The following is a 15,466-nucleotide window of genomic DNA, read 5'->3' as shown; positions in this document are numbered from 1 at the left end:
GCTGTTCAGAAACAGCAAAAACATCATGAAAACATCATCAAAATATAAAAACATCAGAAATTGTGTGATGACCTGAATGATATTGTGTTGTTGCAAGAACACTGGTTGTTCAGCCATGAGCTTCCTCTATTTTGCAATTTACACAAATATTTTATGAGTAAAGATCTAACGTTTATACAGTTGTATGTAAAAGTTTGAGCACCCCTGATAATTTTCATGATTTTCCTTTATAACTCATTGGTTGTCTGGATAAGAAATTTCAGTTAAATATATCATATAGCAGACAGACACACTGATAATCGAGAAGTTTCTAGTGTTTACAGAAAGTGTGGAATAATTATTTAAACAAATTTGGGCAGGTGCATTTTATTGATTTGAATACATGTAGCACTAATTATTGGAACATAAAATTGGTTTGGTAAGCTCGTTGACCCTTGGCCTCCTTACACAGGTGAATCCAATCATGAGAAATGGTATTTAAAGTGGCCATTTGCAGATGTTTCCCATCTTTGCATCTCTTCTAATGAGTGACAACATGGGAGCCTCTAAGCACCTCTCAAATGACCTGAAAACAAAGATTGTTCAACATCATGGTTTAGGGGAAGGATACAAAAAGCTATCTCAGAGATTTCAGGTGTCAGTTTCCACTGTGAGGAACATAGTGTAGAAATGGAAGACCACAGGCACAGTACTAGTTAAGGTCCGAAGTGGCAGGCCAAGAAATATCTCAGGTAAGCTGAAGCGAAGGATGGTGAGAACAGTCATAGTCAACCCACAGACCTGCTCTAAAGACCTATAACATGATCTTACTGCAGATAGTGTCTCTGTGCATCGTTCAACTATACAGCGCACTTTGCACAAAGAGATGCTGTAATGCAGAAGAAGCCTTTTCTGCGTACACGCCACAAACAGAGTAGCTTGAGGTATGCTAAAGCACATTTGGACAAGCCAGCTTCATTTTGGAATAAGGTGCTGTGGACTGATGAAACTAAAATTGAGTTATTTGGCCATAACAAGGGGCGGTATGCATGGCTGAAAAAGAACACAGCATTCCAAGAAAACACTTGCTACCTACAGTAAAATTTGGAGGTGGTTCCATCATGCTGTGTGGCCAGTGCAGGTACTGGGAATCTTGTTAAAGTTGAGGGTCGCATGGATTCCAGTCAATATCAGCAGATTCTTGAGAACAATGTTCATGAATCAGTGACAAAGTTGAGGTTGTGCCGGGGCTGGATCTTTCAACAAGACAACGACCCTAAAAACTGCTCAAAATCTACTAAGGCATTCATGCAGAGGAACAAGTACAATGTTCTGGAATGGCCATGTCAGTCCCCAGACCTGAACATTATTGAAAATCTGCTGCGATTTTAAGCGGCCTGTCCATGCTGAGAAACCAACAAACCTAAAATGTTTTGTAAAGAAGAATGGTCCAAAATACCTTCAACCAGAATCCAGACTCTTATTGGAAACTATAGGAAGCGTTTAGAGGCTGTTATTTCTGCAAAAGGAGGATGTACTAAATATTGATGTATTTTTTTCTGTTGCGGGGCCCAAATTTATGCAACTGCCTAATTTTGTTTAAATAATTATTGCACACTTTCTGTAAATCCTATAAACTTCATTTCAGTTCTCAAATATCACTGTGTTTGTCTGCTTTATTGTATATTTAACTGAAATTTCTGATCCAGACAACCCATGATTTTATAAAGGAAAATCATGAAAATTATCAGGGGTGCCCAAACTTCTGCATCCAACTGCAGATGCTGAAGCTGGGAAAAGTTTAGGTCACTCCAATGGGGGTACAGGTAGTTTCCAGCGAAAATTACAAATTAATCAATGTAGTGTGAGGACTTATGACTGTGGTTGTATTATGGATATAGAATTTAAAGATGCAGATCTGAATGGTTTGTGTCCATGTATCTACCTGCCTTGTGACTCAGTTGAAAATTTTGATGAATTTTGTTACTGCCTGGGCTTACTGAAACAAATTATTGAAGAATTTTCATCTCCATATATTTTTATCCTGTGTGATTTTTACTGCAAATATCTTAGTAGATTTGGGGATCAATTAATTTCTTTCTGTGAAAGATACTCTTTAAATATCTTAGGTCTTATTACCACGTAATACTTTTATTCATTAGTATGGCCCATGGTACAGCATCATGGCTGGACCACTGTGTTACAAACCAGTCAGGCCATGAATTGACATCTGGTATGCATATAATATGAGTTTGTGAGCTCTGATCACTCACCTTCATCCCGAGATACATTGATCACCAATAAGATGTATCTTTCAACAACTGGGAATACTTTAACTGCATCTTTTATTTATTGTCGATGGTTTGATGTTTCTTGTGATTATATCCAGAGATATAATGATCTCACTAGCAGATACTTGTGTAATATTCACATTCCTGTGGAAGCTAATTAGGATGTATGGAACATAAGTCTGACATTGATTGATATTGATCTATATTATAGTAGCCGAGTGGCCTCTGTGTGCATGTGTGTGTGTTTGGCTTTGGTATGCTTATGTATTTTGCGCCAAGGATGAATGCTGCAAAAAGAAAGTTGATAGGACAAATATCTCTACAGAAATGAGCAATTTTAGTTAACAAATAAACAGTGGACATTATGTTGCAATACACCATCAGAGTTTGGGCGTTTTTAAATGTGGTTCATGTTACTTTAACAGTGTTGTTAGTGTTATTGATTTGTGTTTTTGTAGTTCAGTTGGTTTAGTCAGTTTAGTTAAATAAGTGTTATGTTGTTGTTACCGTGAGTGAGATAAGCGTCATGTTGGCACCATGAGTGAAATGTGTAGTGCTTTTAATGTCTTCTGCCAACGTCTCTGTTAAATTAAAAGCACTTGCGTACAGCAGAATCCAGAAAAGACAAACAGCTGCACATACGTGTGTGCAATTTTAATCATGCACAAACTGGGGAGAGCTAACATTTGCCGTTTGGTATGTATTTTCGGTCAAGCATGAATGGTGCCAAAACCAAACTTTGATAGGACTAATATTTTTAGCGAAGCTACATATATGAGCTAACAACACTGAACAATGGACACTGATATTTACATTCTGCACTCACACGCAATCCAGCAGGTGGCGGTAAATCAGCTGTATATTAAAAGCATGTGTGTGTTATTTTATTTAGTAAGTTCAATGTAAATACATAATATAATTGTAAATATGTTACAAATACATGGATGACACAAGAAAGTGAAAACACTTATTTCCATTGTGGGCCATTAAAAAATCAAATGACAAAATAGAAGTAAAAATAAAATAATAATTCTAATAATAATAGTGATAGTACAACCCCATTTCCAATGAAGTTGGGACGTTGTGTAAAATGTAAATAACAGAATACAATGATTTGCAAATCCTCTTCAACCTATATTCAATTGAATACACCACAAAGACAAGATATTTAATGTTCAAGCTGATAAACTTTATTGTTTTGCGCAAATATTTGCTCATTTTGAAATGGATGCCTGCAACACGTTTGAAAAAAGCTGGGACAGTGGTAAGTTTACCACTGTTACATCACCTTTCCTTCTAACAACACTCAATAAGGGTTTGGGAACTGAGGACACTAATTGTTGAAGCTTTGTAGGTGGAATTCTTTCCCATTCTTGCTTGATGTATGACTTCAGTTGTTCAACACTCCGGTGTGTCCGTTATATTTTGCGCTTCATAATGTGCCACACATTGTCAATGGGCGACAGGTCTGGACTGCAGGCAGGCCAGTCTAGTACCCACACTCTTTTATTATGAAGCCACGCTGTTGTAACACGTGCAGAATGTGGCTTGGCATTGTCTTGCTGAAATAAACGGATGTCCCTGAAAAAGACGTTGCTTGGATGTGTTGCTCCAAAACCTGGATGTACCTTTCAGCATTGATGGTTTCCTCTTTTTCCTCTGTTGTCCATAGGACACGACATCCGTGATTTCCAAAAACAATTTGAAATGTGGACTCATCAGACCACAGCACACTTTTCCACTTTGCGTGTGTCCATTTCAAATGAGCTCGGGCCCAGATAAGGCTGCTGCATTTCTGGATGTTGTTGATGTATGGCTTTCACTTTGTATGGTAGAGTTTTAACTTGCACTTGTAGATGTAGCAACGAACTGTGCTAACTGACAGTGATTTTCTGAAGTGTTCCTGAGCCCACGCAGTAAGATCCTGTACACAATGTCTGTTTTTAAAGCAGTGCCGCCTGAGGAATCGAAGGTCACGAGCATTCAATGTTGGTTTTTGGCTTTGCCGCTTACGTGTACAAAGTTCTCCAGAGTCTCTGAATCTTCTGATTATATTATGGACTGTAGATGATGGAATCCCTAAATTCCTTGCAATTGAATGTTGCGAAACATTGTTCTTAAACTGTTGGACTATTTTTTTTTTTATGCAGTTGTTCACAAAGTGGTGATCCTCACCCCATCCTTGTTTGTGAACGGCTGAGCCTTTTGGGAATGCTCCTTTTATACCCAATCATGAAACTCACAATTAGTGTTCTCAGTTCCCAAACGCTTATTGAGTGTTGTTAGAAGGAAAGGTGATGTAACATAGTGGTAAACGTATCACTGTCCCAGCTTTTTGAAATGTGTTGCAGGCATCCGTTTCAAAATGAGCAAATATCTGCACAAAAACAATAAAGTTTTCAGTTTGAACATTAAATATCTTGTCTTTGTGATGTATTCTATACAATTATAGACTTTTGATGAGGTGTCTGCGTGAGGTGCATGCAGCAGGGGGCAGAGAGAAGGTGAAAACGCAGCCTGCAGGTTCTCTGCACAGAGGAATCAGAGTGCAGTTTGGCTGCAGACAGACTGTGCACTCTGATTTATCTTCTAGTTTATATACAAGGTCTGTGAGAAAAGTAACGGACCTTATTATTTTTTCAAAAACTATATGGATTTGAATCACGTGTGATTACATCAGACATGCTTGAACCCTCGTGGGCATGCAAGAGTTTTTTCACGCCTGTCGGTTACGTCATTCGCCTGTGGGCAGTCTTTGAGTGAGGAGTGGCCCACCCTGTCGTCAATTCTTTTTCATTGTTTAGGAATGGCTCAGAGACTGCTGCTTTGTTTGATAAAAAATTTTTCAAAACCTGTAAGGCACAACTGAGTGGACACCATTCGATAAATTCAGCTGGTTTTCTGTGAAAATTTTAACTGCTGATGAGAGATTTTGGAATTTTACTGTCGCCGTAAGGACGGCACACGGCGCCTGACGGCGATCTGCGCTCCGAGGCGTCGTCGTCTCGCTGTTTCAAGCTGAAAACTTCCTAATTTCAGGGTCTGTGGACCCAAGACGTCGTGAGATAACAGAGAACTTTCAGAAGAATTCGGGATCAGGAGTTTATCCAGACATTCCACTGTTAAAGGAGATTTTGTAATGAAAGAACGTGCGGGCAGATTCGCATGTTGGGCCGGACCCTACCGCGGGGGGTCGCCACAGGAAAAACACCTCCGTTGGAAACCTTAACAGACAAGTTGGAACATGCCCAAACTGTTAAACAATTTCTCAGATACTCACTTGTTGAAAGCCATCAAAAGCCGCCTGAATTTTACAAATGGTTTTCAACATGGAGGTGTTTTTCATGTCGCGGCACAGACGGATTTGCCACGTCGACACGGATCCGACTTGGCAAATTCGTCCGCACGTTCTTTCATTACAAAATCTCCTTTAACAGTGGAATGTCCGGGTAAACTCCCGATGCCGGCTTCTTCTGAAACTTCTCTGTTCTCTAACGATGTCCTGGGTGAACAGAGCTTTAAATTAGGATGTTTTCAGCTCGAAACAGCCAGACGCACGCCACCTCCGACCGCGCCGCGCCGATCCGCTTTGTGGGCTGTGCTTAAAGCGAAAGAAACTCCACAGTCTCTCATCAGCTGTTAAACTTTACACCGAAAATCAGCTGAATTTCTCAAATAGTGTCCACACGGATATCCCTCACCGGTCCTGAAAAAATTTGATAAAGCAACGCGCGCCGTCTCCCTGCAGCTTCTCAGACAGAGATTCCGACGGGAGGGGGAGTCCACACCTCACTCAAAGCCTGCCCACAGGCGAATGACGTCACCGACAGGCATGACAAAACTCACGCATGCGCACGAGGGTTCAAGCTTGTCTGACGTAAAAACATATGAATCAAATCCATTTATTTTTTGAAAAAAATAAAAAGGACCGCTTTTTTAATCACAGACCTCGTATGTGCAGAGGTGCAGGTCTGCACTCGGAGTTCTGTTATAGTTTATCTTTCCTACTTTGCGAGATGCGCGTGCGCACATGCGCGAACAAGCCGATACTTGATGTGGACATGTCCTGTTTCTATCAATCAGTCTGTGAGCAGGACTTTTATGGACTGTATTTAAACACATTTGTGAGAGAAGACGGAGGAGCTGCAGCAGCGTTTTTTTTCTGTGCCCTTAGTTTTTACTGCATTGTGTACACGGCGTTGTCATGACGACGCAACTCGAAGCGCGCCAAAGTAGGTGTTGTATCGCGTTATCTGATTGGTCGTTATCGATAGAAGGCGTCGCTCGATTGGCTAGCACTACGCTGCACGCGAGGTGTACTCGGCTCTACCAGCGGTCAACTCGGCTCCACCAGCGGTCAACTTGGCATGTGGTACAGCTCAGAAAGTGGCGAATGGGCCAATCAGAAGTTGGCAAGTTGGCATACCATATAATAAAATCGAATATAGGTTGAAAAGGATTTGCAGATCGTTGTATTCTGTTTTTATTTACATTTTACACAATGTCCCAACTTCATTGGAATTGGGGTTGTTATAATGATGATAATAATAGTGTGTATATGATAACAAGAACCTAAACAATTTATAAATACATTAAGACAGTAAATTAACATTTAAAAATTATGTAATTAATAGGAAATAAAAGGGCTGAGTTCTTCAAAAAAAACAAAAAAAAAACTTGAGGGCTAAGGTTCTAAAAACATTCTGGACTCACACGCCATTCCAACTCATTATAGAAACTTTGTGCAATTTATTACCACCCTTGAAAAATGTCAGCTGCCTATTTTATAAACACTACTCAATCTAGAGCCCATGGATCCCCACGGGCAATGCGCTAGTTTTATATAATACCAACTGAGTTACCTGTTCTATACACAGGTAACAGAGAAGAATTTTAGCCATGTTATTGCATTTTTCATTGTCACTTTAGTTAAGGTATAGTAAGTTGCATTGCATTGTATTTTGTCATCATTCATTTTTATAGAGCAATTTGTGACATTCATGAGACTCAAAGGAATGATGATAAAAAAGTGATAGCATGTCATATCACGGCAGTGCTGTGGGATATATAATATTCTTAGTGTCTCTGCAGATGTTTCCCCAGTTCTGTTACATTTCATCCGATTAGCACTTGGGGTTTTATGACGCCCCTTGCTTCTTGGGAGCCATATTGATAGTCTGCATGCTGTACACAGCAGGTATGTTTTAAGTAAAAAAAAAAGTTTGTTCTGCAATACATTAAAGTCCAGGAAAAATGCAGTTGACCCTAATTCAGAGAACAAAAATCATTCTGTTCTGTGCAACACATCCTAAGGGCTGACTTGCATCTCTTTACATACAAAATTCAGTCTCAGAGCAACCTAGCTCCCCAGCAAATGGCAAGGAGACTTGAATTTGCTAGGTGGTTTTCCGGAAAACTGGAGATGGGTAATTTGTTTCTTAGGAAACTTCAGACTAGGAGGTTACATTGATCACGTGGTGTAAAAAATAAAGGGTTGAAACATCAAAAAGGAAAGACTGAACTAAAACTGTGCATTGGGGAGAAAATGTACATGATTCGGCCACATGGTCATGCAGAAAATGTCTGATAATATTGATTGGTTTTTCTGTGCTGTCAAAATACTTTTGGGTACATTTTTTTTTTTGATACACCCTATATGAGGCTGATGTGTGTTCATGCACGTGCGCTTTAAACCTAAGGGCCCCAGTGACCTCCCCCTTGGTGCCCCCACTCACCATACCAAGTTTGGTGTCCATTGCTTAATTACTGTAGCAGTTCATCCGAACACAAACCGTGCCACATACATCCATAAATTGTGCTGCAAATTTCTGCCCGGCTCTCGGGTTCAAATTGGCTGTGCTGCCCAGTGCCGAATTTCTGAAAAATGAACTGAAATCTTCCTTAAAAATGTATCAATTTGATCATATTTCAAGACCAAACCAATAATTAAAGTAATAAGAAATATATTCCTCACTTTTTTCATCTCAAATCGCAAACAGCTGAGATTAGAGAGTCAGCGTGTTCTGTGGCCACAGAGCTGTGAACAGCAGCAGCTGAAAGCATCTCAATTTAGTTTGTTTACAGTTAGGCTTCATGTCTCCAAAAAGCTCAGAGTTTGAAAAGCAAGAGAGAGAGCAGAAAGTTTTTCAATTCAATCAGCAGGTTTGAGAAATTAGTCCAGGTTCAGCTGTTGTTCAAACAAGGCATTTAGCTGTTATATTGTTTAAAACGAAAAAGTAATGAAATCCTACTATTGTTGAAAAATGACAGAAAGACTGCCTGCTTCACTGGATTAAAAAATACTGTGTGTCAGTTTTGAAGAAGATAACAAATGCTATATCCATTAAATATTAATGTGTTTTTACAACCTCAATTCCAATGAAGTTGGGACATTGTGTAAAGTGTAAATAAAAACTGAATACAGTGATTTGCAAATCCTCTTCAACCTATATTCAGTTGAATACACCACAAAGACAAAATATTTAATATTCAAACTGATAAACGTTATTGTTTTTGTGCAAATATTTGCTCATTTTGAAATGGATGCCTGCAACACATTTAAAAAAAGCTGGGACAGTGGTATGTTTACCACTGTGTTACATCACCTTTCCTTCTAACAACAATAAGTGTTAGACTGAGGACACTAATTGTTGAAGCTTTGTAGGTGGAATTCTTTCCCATTCTTACTTGATGTATGATTTCAGTTGTTCCAACAGTCTGGGGTCTCCGTTGTCGTATTTTGCGCTTCATAATGCGCCACACATTTTCAATGGGTGACAGGTTTGGACTGCAGGCAGGCAGTGTGGGCCGCTGAAGAGGAGGTACTGCTGGCCCACCACCACCAAAGGGCGCCGTGCTTGGAGTGCGGGCTCCAAGCACGAGAGGGCGCCAGACCTAGAAGAAGTGACAGCTGTCATTCATCCCCTGCACCAGCTGTCACTCGTTCATCATCATCACCATCATAAAAGCCGGACTGCAACTCCACCTCCTCGCCGAGAAATCGACTACCATTAACAAGGTAATTTTCTCTGCTGACTGACAGTGTGTGTGTAATAACCTGCACTTCTATTGCAGCCGTTTTCTTGGAGTGTTGCCTTATCTGGAGGATTGGTGTTTGGTGTGACAGCGACGGCTTCGCCTCACACCCCAACCCAGGTAAGTGGTTGACCAGGAGCTGCACGAGTGTGTGTGATTGGAGGTGGAGGTGCTCCCTCCTGACTGTGTTTGGACTGTGAATTACTGAGTGTGCGGACTCACACTCATACATCATATCTCTGCTTTCTGCCAGCAGTACCAGGGTCGACAGCCGAAGACAGAGGCCACCTGGGGACTCGGGACTTGGCGGCTCCGGTGTTCTTCAGACCATTGGTGGTGGAAGCCGTGTGGGACGCGGCTTCTCTCTCGTCAGGAGTCTTCTATCTTCGAGCCTGCCCACACGTCACCTGGTGTTTATTGACTGTGCAAATTTCTGTACATTTAGTTGTGTATTATCACAACATTAAATTGTTACCTTTTGGCTTACTCATTGTCCGTTCATTTGCGCCCCCTGTTGTGGGTCCGTGCTACGACACCTTCCCAACAGTTTCTGTGTATTGTGTTAGTACGTGCCCGCGGCTGCCGTGCTTGATGAATTCCTGCGCAAAAAGTAGTTCCCAGATCATTGTGATCATTCCTGTGAGATAATGAGTATATCTCATCTAAATTAATTCTAAACTTTACCAGTAATAAAATTACAAAGATAACTGAAGAGTAGCCATAATAAATATTTAAGAAACTTAAAGTTTATGAGCAACTTTGCCTGTTATCGCTCAAGGACACTGTAAACATTGACACAATGGAGTTTGATACGGAAGAATTCAGAAAGATAGGATTGGAATGTTTTGATTACATTTCCAGTTGGCGATGAAAGAGTTGAGTGTTAAAGTCAGAACAAGAAGCTGCACTGAAGGAGATCTAACTGGGAAGAGACACATTCTGTGTGTTGCTCCAACGAGAGCGGCATACTGAGCAGGGTGGCGAAAGTAGTCCGGCGAGCTCAATCTGTGGGTGCGAGCTATCCCACAAGTCCAAAATAGCAGAGATGTCGGTCCAGAGAGAGCGGCACTCTGAGCAGGGTGACTCTCACTGTCAAAGCAACATCCCATTCTGCGCTAATCAAAGCAGTAGCAATGTCAGTGTGGACGGCGCCGCACCTCAGAGGAAGGGACTGTGTAAATTTTCACTCCTCTCCGCTCTTTTTACTGCTTGCCGTGAGCCACGGTCCTTCTCCTCCCTGTCTTCGTGGGAACATTGGCAGACCTTCCCCAAGTAGAGCAGGGTGAGGCATTGCTTTGATGGTTCGTTGTTTTATTTCACGTTATCTACATTTTTCCCTACTAAAACCATAAAAAGCATATGTGAGTAATATTTACCTTTTTTTATGTTAAACTGACCGGTCTTCTGAAACAGTTGATAAATGTATTTTATAACTTAAAAACGGGACCAATGCTAACGCGTTAGCATGTGTATGGAGTTTTCAATGTTAAAGTTAGCATTAAGCTGTTTGCATCTCAACACGTTTGTGTGCATTTGTTTTCTGTATAATAATTAATGGCTCAGCGTTGTTGTCGTAAAAGAGTCAAATGTATTACAAATTTTAATATTTTTTAAATTTATTTTTATTCATATATAAATAATAATAGCAACAGCAACAATAATAGTAATAATAACTAATAATGCTACAAAACAATTTTTGAGAAACAGACAAAAAGAACCTGATAAAACAAAACAACAGAAAAGATAAAACCAACTAACAATGAACATAAATATAGAAATAAGTAAATGTTTCCTGTGAACACCTAGTGACTCTTACACCACTTCATCCCTGTTTTATTTAAGTTTAATGACAATTTTTTTTTGGTCAGCCACATCTAAGCTGTTTTTACACAAGAAAAAAATAAAATGCAGTAAACTGCACATTTGTGTTTTTTTTTTTTTCCATGAAAATATCTTATTATAGATTGCATATTACACTTTAGTCAGGCCTTTAAAATACTTTTGCGGACTCTTGCTGTAATATGTTGTCAGTGGTTGAGATAGTTGCTGTAGGCATCTAAAAATGCTCATAATTGGGTTAGACCTGATGGAAATCTCTTTGTGGTGTGTTGGTGATGTGTGTATGTGCAAAATAAAACAAAACAGTAATCTAGGTATGTTTTTGACGAGAATATAACATCACAACTTTGTTACAAGGTCAAATGTTGATGTTGCGTGATAAAGGCCTTTTAATAACTCAAATAAATAATGGCAAAACTCACACATAAGTTAAAAAAAAAGATTGATCGAAAAAATAATTGACCGATTAATCGATTACTAAAATAATCATTAGTTGCAGCCCTAGTTTGTTTAATGAGTGACAGCATTTTACCAATTAAATGTGAATAAGCCAGTTTTGAGTTTCTCAGTGCACATGCGTTTTCAAAACGGGTAACTGTTACTTTGTGCACAGCAGGACAACGTTGTCAATTGCTAATTTTGTATTTTATTGACTGTACAGCCAGCGACACAGTACCCTTTTGGTGCATTTACCAGAATAGAACTGATCAAAATACTACAGAAGACAAAGAATTTTTACTTGACAGTTTGAAGTGAGTTTCCCCCCCCCCCCCCCCCCCCCATAATCAATAATGTGTTTTTACTTCACAGTTTGAAGTGACTTTTATTTGTTTCAGAGGGCTTCATACCCATTAAAATTCACCAGAATATACAAAATTTGAATTGCTGTTTTAAAAAATTTCTGGGGCAGATCCCCCAGACCCCCCATAATCAGTACTGTGTTTCTACTTAACAGTTTGGAGTGAGTTTTCTTTGTTTCAAAGCTCTTCATACCCATTAAAATTCACCAGAATATACCAAATTTGACTTGCTCTTTTAAAAAATTTCTGGGGGAGATCCCCCAGACCCCCCCCCCCCCCCCCCCATAATCAGTACTGCAGGGCTGTGAAAACTGCGGCATTGCACGGATTTCATCATGGTGTGTGTGTGTGTGTGGGGGGGGGGTCAGTGTTGTAGTCTTTAATCGTGATCGTTGCTGAGTTTTTAAAATGCTTATCGCAAAGCGTTCGTTTTTGTTTTTTTTGTTTTTTTTACGACATCATGCAAGTTTTATAAGTCCGTGGACACTGATCTGTGTGTTACAGATACATATCAGTTTCCTCGGATCCGTGGAGTTTCGAGGAGAATAAACGCCACTAAAGCCTGGCTGTTGTGACAGTTGTCGTAAAGCGGGACTGGTTGGTTGCTGCAGTGACACTGTGTGGCTCCTGTGCGAAGCTTAGCTAAATGTAGCATGTGGACATTGCAAACTTTTAGAACTTTCACGTTTTTAAAAGAAAAATTTTGCAGCAGGTTTGTGTCACGGAGCGACATCAGACAGATCGAAGATGGCGAGAAAGAAGGTTTGAAAAAGTCTGATAAGGACAAGAATCCGTGGAATGGTTGCTGGCTTTGTGAACACACCTGAAAAATAAACGGGAAAAGCGAACTGGTAAGAATTTTTTTTCTCTCTGGAAAATAAACATTCTGCTGTTCAAACAGAATTTCCGAAAAGCTTATGTGCCTTTTTTTTCTTTCATTAATCTAGACTTTCTTTCATTGAAAAAAAAAAAGACATTGTGGCTTTGAATGAATTTAGGCTACATGAATTTACACAACAGTGTAAATTAGTTTTCATTAATGTAGACTTTTTTCATGGGGAAAACAAACATTGTGGCTTTGAGTGGATTTACAGGAATTTACACAAGAATGTGTGGCTTTTTACTATAAGGTATGTTATTGATATATTACCCTGATTTTTAAAATATTCTACAAGCTTTAGCTGTGGTTTTTGAAATACTTTAACAGTCTTTTCAGTCTTCATGAATTTCATGTAGTTTAATTGTTCTGAGTTAATGCATAATTTGGTTTACAATTAAAAGGAAAATCATACCAGGTCCTACTTCCACGTCATATTCTGTTATTTCAACATGATCATTAACAGTTCAAATGAAAGGTTGAATCTAGGATCATTTAAATATGCACTAACTTTGAGATTTGTTCTTCCAGGAGATGTTGAAAATGTATCAGTAGATGAAAATTTTATTTGGTTTCTGGGGCCCCACAAGGCCCTAGACCCCGGCTCCTCGGGGGGGCGCCCCCCAGACCCCCTGCGAATTTTCCTCAGATTTTACAATTTTCATTTCACAGCCCTGGTACTGTGTTTTTACTTCACAGTTTGAAGTGAGTTTTCTTTGTTTCAGAGGGCTTCATACCAATTAAAATTCACCAGAATGCACAAAATTTGACTTGCTCTTTTAAAAATGTTCTGGGGGAGCACCCCCAGGCCCCCCAGAATCAAGACTCCACCCTGCCCCCCACCACCCTTTTATGTACTTTTATGTTCAGGTTTTGCATTCTTTTTATGCTGTGTCTCTCTCTGTCCTTAGAGGCTATTTAGAATTGATTTGTATACTGTATAATGTGTTTATTGTATTTATTGAATTGCATTTTAGGGAATTGCTGGCGTTGATTTTTGCCAGGAAAAATTTCAGTTGGATGAAAATTTATTGCTTTAACCCATTATCTACGGGGTTGACTCTGAATATCAAACAAAAGGGGGAAAATGCTTAATTTATCTTTCATTCTAGTCCTTTTATATTGAATTTTATGCAGTCAAACATCTGCACAAGCTATTAAAGTAATTACTGGAAAGTAATTATTTTTCTCTGTTTTTCAGAAACAGCTCAAGCGGAATGTAAATGAAGGTCGTACAGGAATTAATGCATCTGATAGGTGTTTGGCTCTTTGTCTGAAACTGGGCGTGAGTGCGTGTGTGTTGCATTGCATTGCATTGTGCCTGCGTGTTACGTTGCATCGTGTCTGCGGCAACAAACACGTTATAGCTGTGTCATGGTCCATTTCGCTACATTATCCTGCTGCTCCCCGGTGGCATTGAGATGCATACTGACTTGCTTCATTTTTCCTGCAGCATCAGAGTTCCATTGCAGCAGGTCTGGGTTCTTCTTTCCTCACTCTCACTCCCTTGAGCTTTTAAAATGTTTTTTTTCTTTCTCACCAGCTGTCATTGTGCCTTCCCTGCCAAATTTTTACCATCATCTTTCACCCCCTGTCATGTTTTCTGCAATTTGTGGCCTGCCATCACTGAATCATATGGGTAGTAGTAATGATAAAAACATTAATGATGACAGATGTCTCATATTAAAATGCTATCTTTATTGCACAGATACATTAGGTGGATGTTGTTGTCATACCTTATTAAATTGCATTGTTGATGGAAAAATAAAGAGGAAAGAGATCTTAAACGTGCCATGAAAAGAGGTATGTGTCACGGCCCTGTAGTCTGTTCTTGCCCTGGGTTGTGTCCAAGTGTTGGGAGTAGAGAGCTGCTGAGTGCAGCGATGCCAGGTATTACTAGTTCATGATAATTATTTCTGTACTAGTGCGTTCCCCGTGGGGATCCATGGGTTCTAGATTGAGTAGTGTTTATAAAATAGGTAGCTGACATTTTTCAAGGGTGGCAAGAAATTATACAAAGTTTCTATAATGATTTTAACTGAAAGTGCAGGAAAGTAAAATAAGAATGTTTTGTGAATAATTGTATTTATTATTTGGCACATTTTCTCAGTGTCATGTTTTACAACTGGAAAGGTTGAGATATTTTAATTTAACCTTTATTTAACCAGGTTAGTCCCATTGAGATCGAGCTCTCTATTGCAAGTGAGATCTGGGCAATTCTAAAGTTTCCAATTCACCTAACCTGCATGTCTTTAAATGTGGAAGGAAACCAGAGCACTCGGAGGGAACCCACGCAAACACAGGGAGAACATGCAAACTCCACACAGAAAGACCACAGTTTTGAATTGATCCCATGACCTTGCTGTGAGGCAGCAGTGCTAACCACTAATCCACTGTACTGCCTAATATTTCCCTTGTTCAGAGGTTGTGTAGTTCCTCAGTCCAGCCAAAAATCATGTCCGCGTTTCATCTGAACAGCTCTTCATGCATCCAGACGGCTTACAGTTTGTGTGTGTGTGTGTGTGTGTGTGTGTGTGTGTGTGTGTGTGTGTGTGTGTGTGTGTGTTACAAGAACTAGCACCATCACTTAGCTCAATCAAATCGTGGTCCCGCTTGTGGTGTTGTCCTGCCTGCGCGGTGCACAT

At 39.8% G+C, this 15,466-nt stretch overlaps 1 protein-coding gene across 1 annotated transcript in view; it reads left to right on the top strand.

The window, feature by feature from the left end:
• gsk3ab (glycogen synthase kinase 3 alpha b) overlaps positions 1-15,466 on the top strand; it is a 55,619-nt gene that overhangs the window by 19,111 nt on the left and 21,042 nt on the right. The gene's annotated exons all lie outside the window — the stretch shown is intronic.

Source organism: Thalassophryne amazonica, chromosome 7 (genome assembly GCF_902500255.1).
Source record: "Thalassophryne amazonica chromosome 7, fThaAma1.1, whole genome shotgun sequence".
Lineage (NCBI taxonomy): Eukaryota > Metazoa > Chordata > Actinopteri > Batrachoidiformes > Batrachoididae > Thalassophryne > Thalassophryne amazonica.
This window is presented reverse-complemented; position numbering and strand designations above follow the sequence as displayed.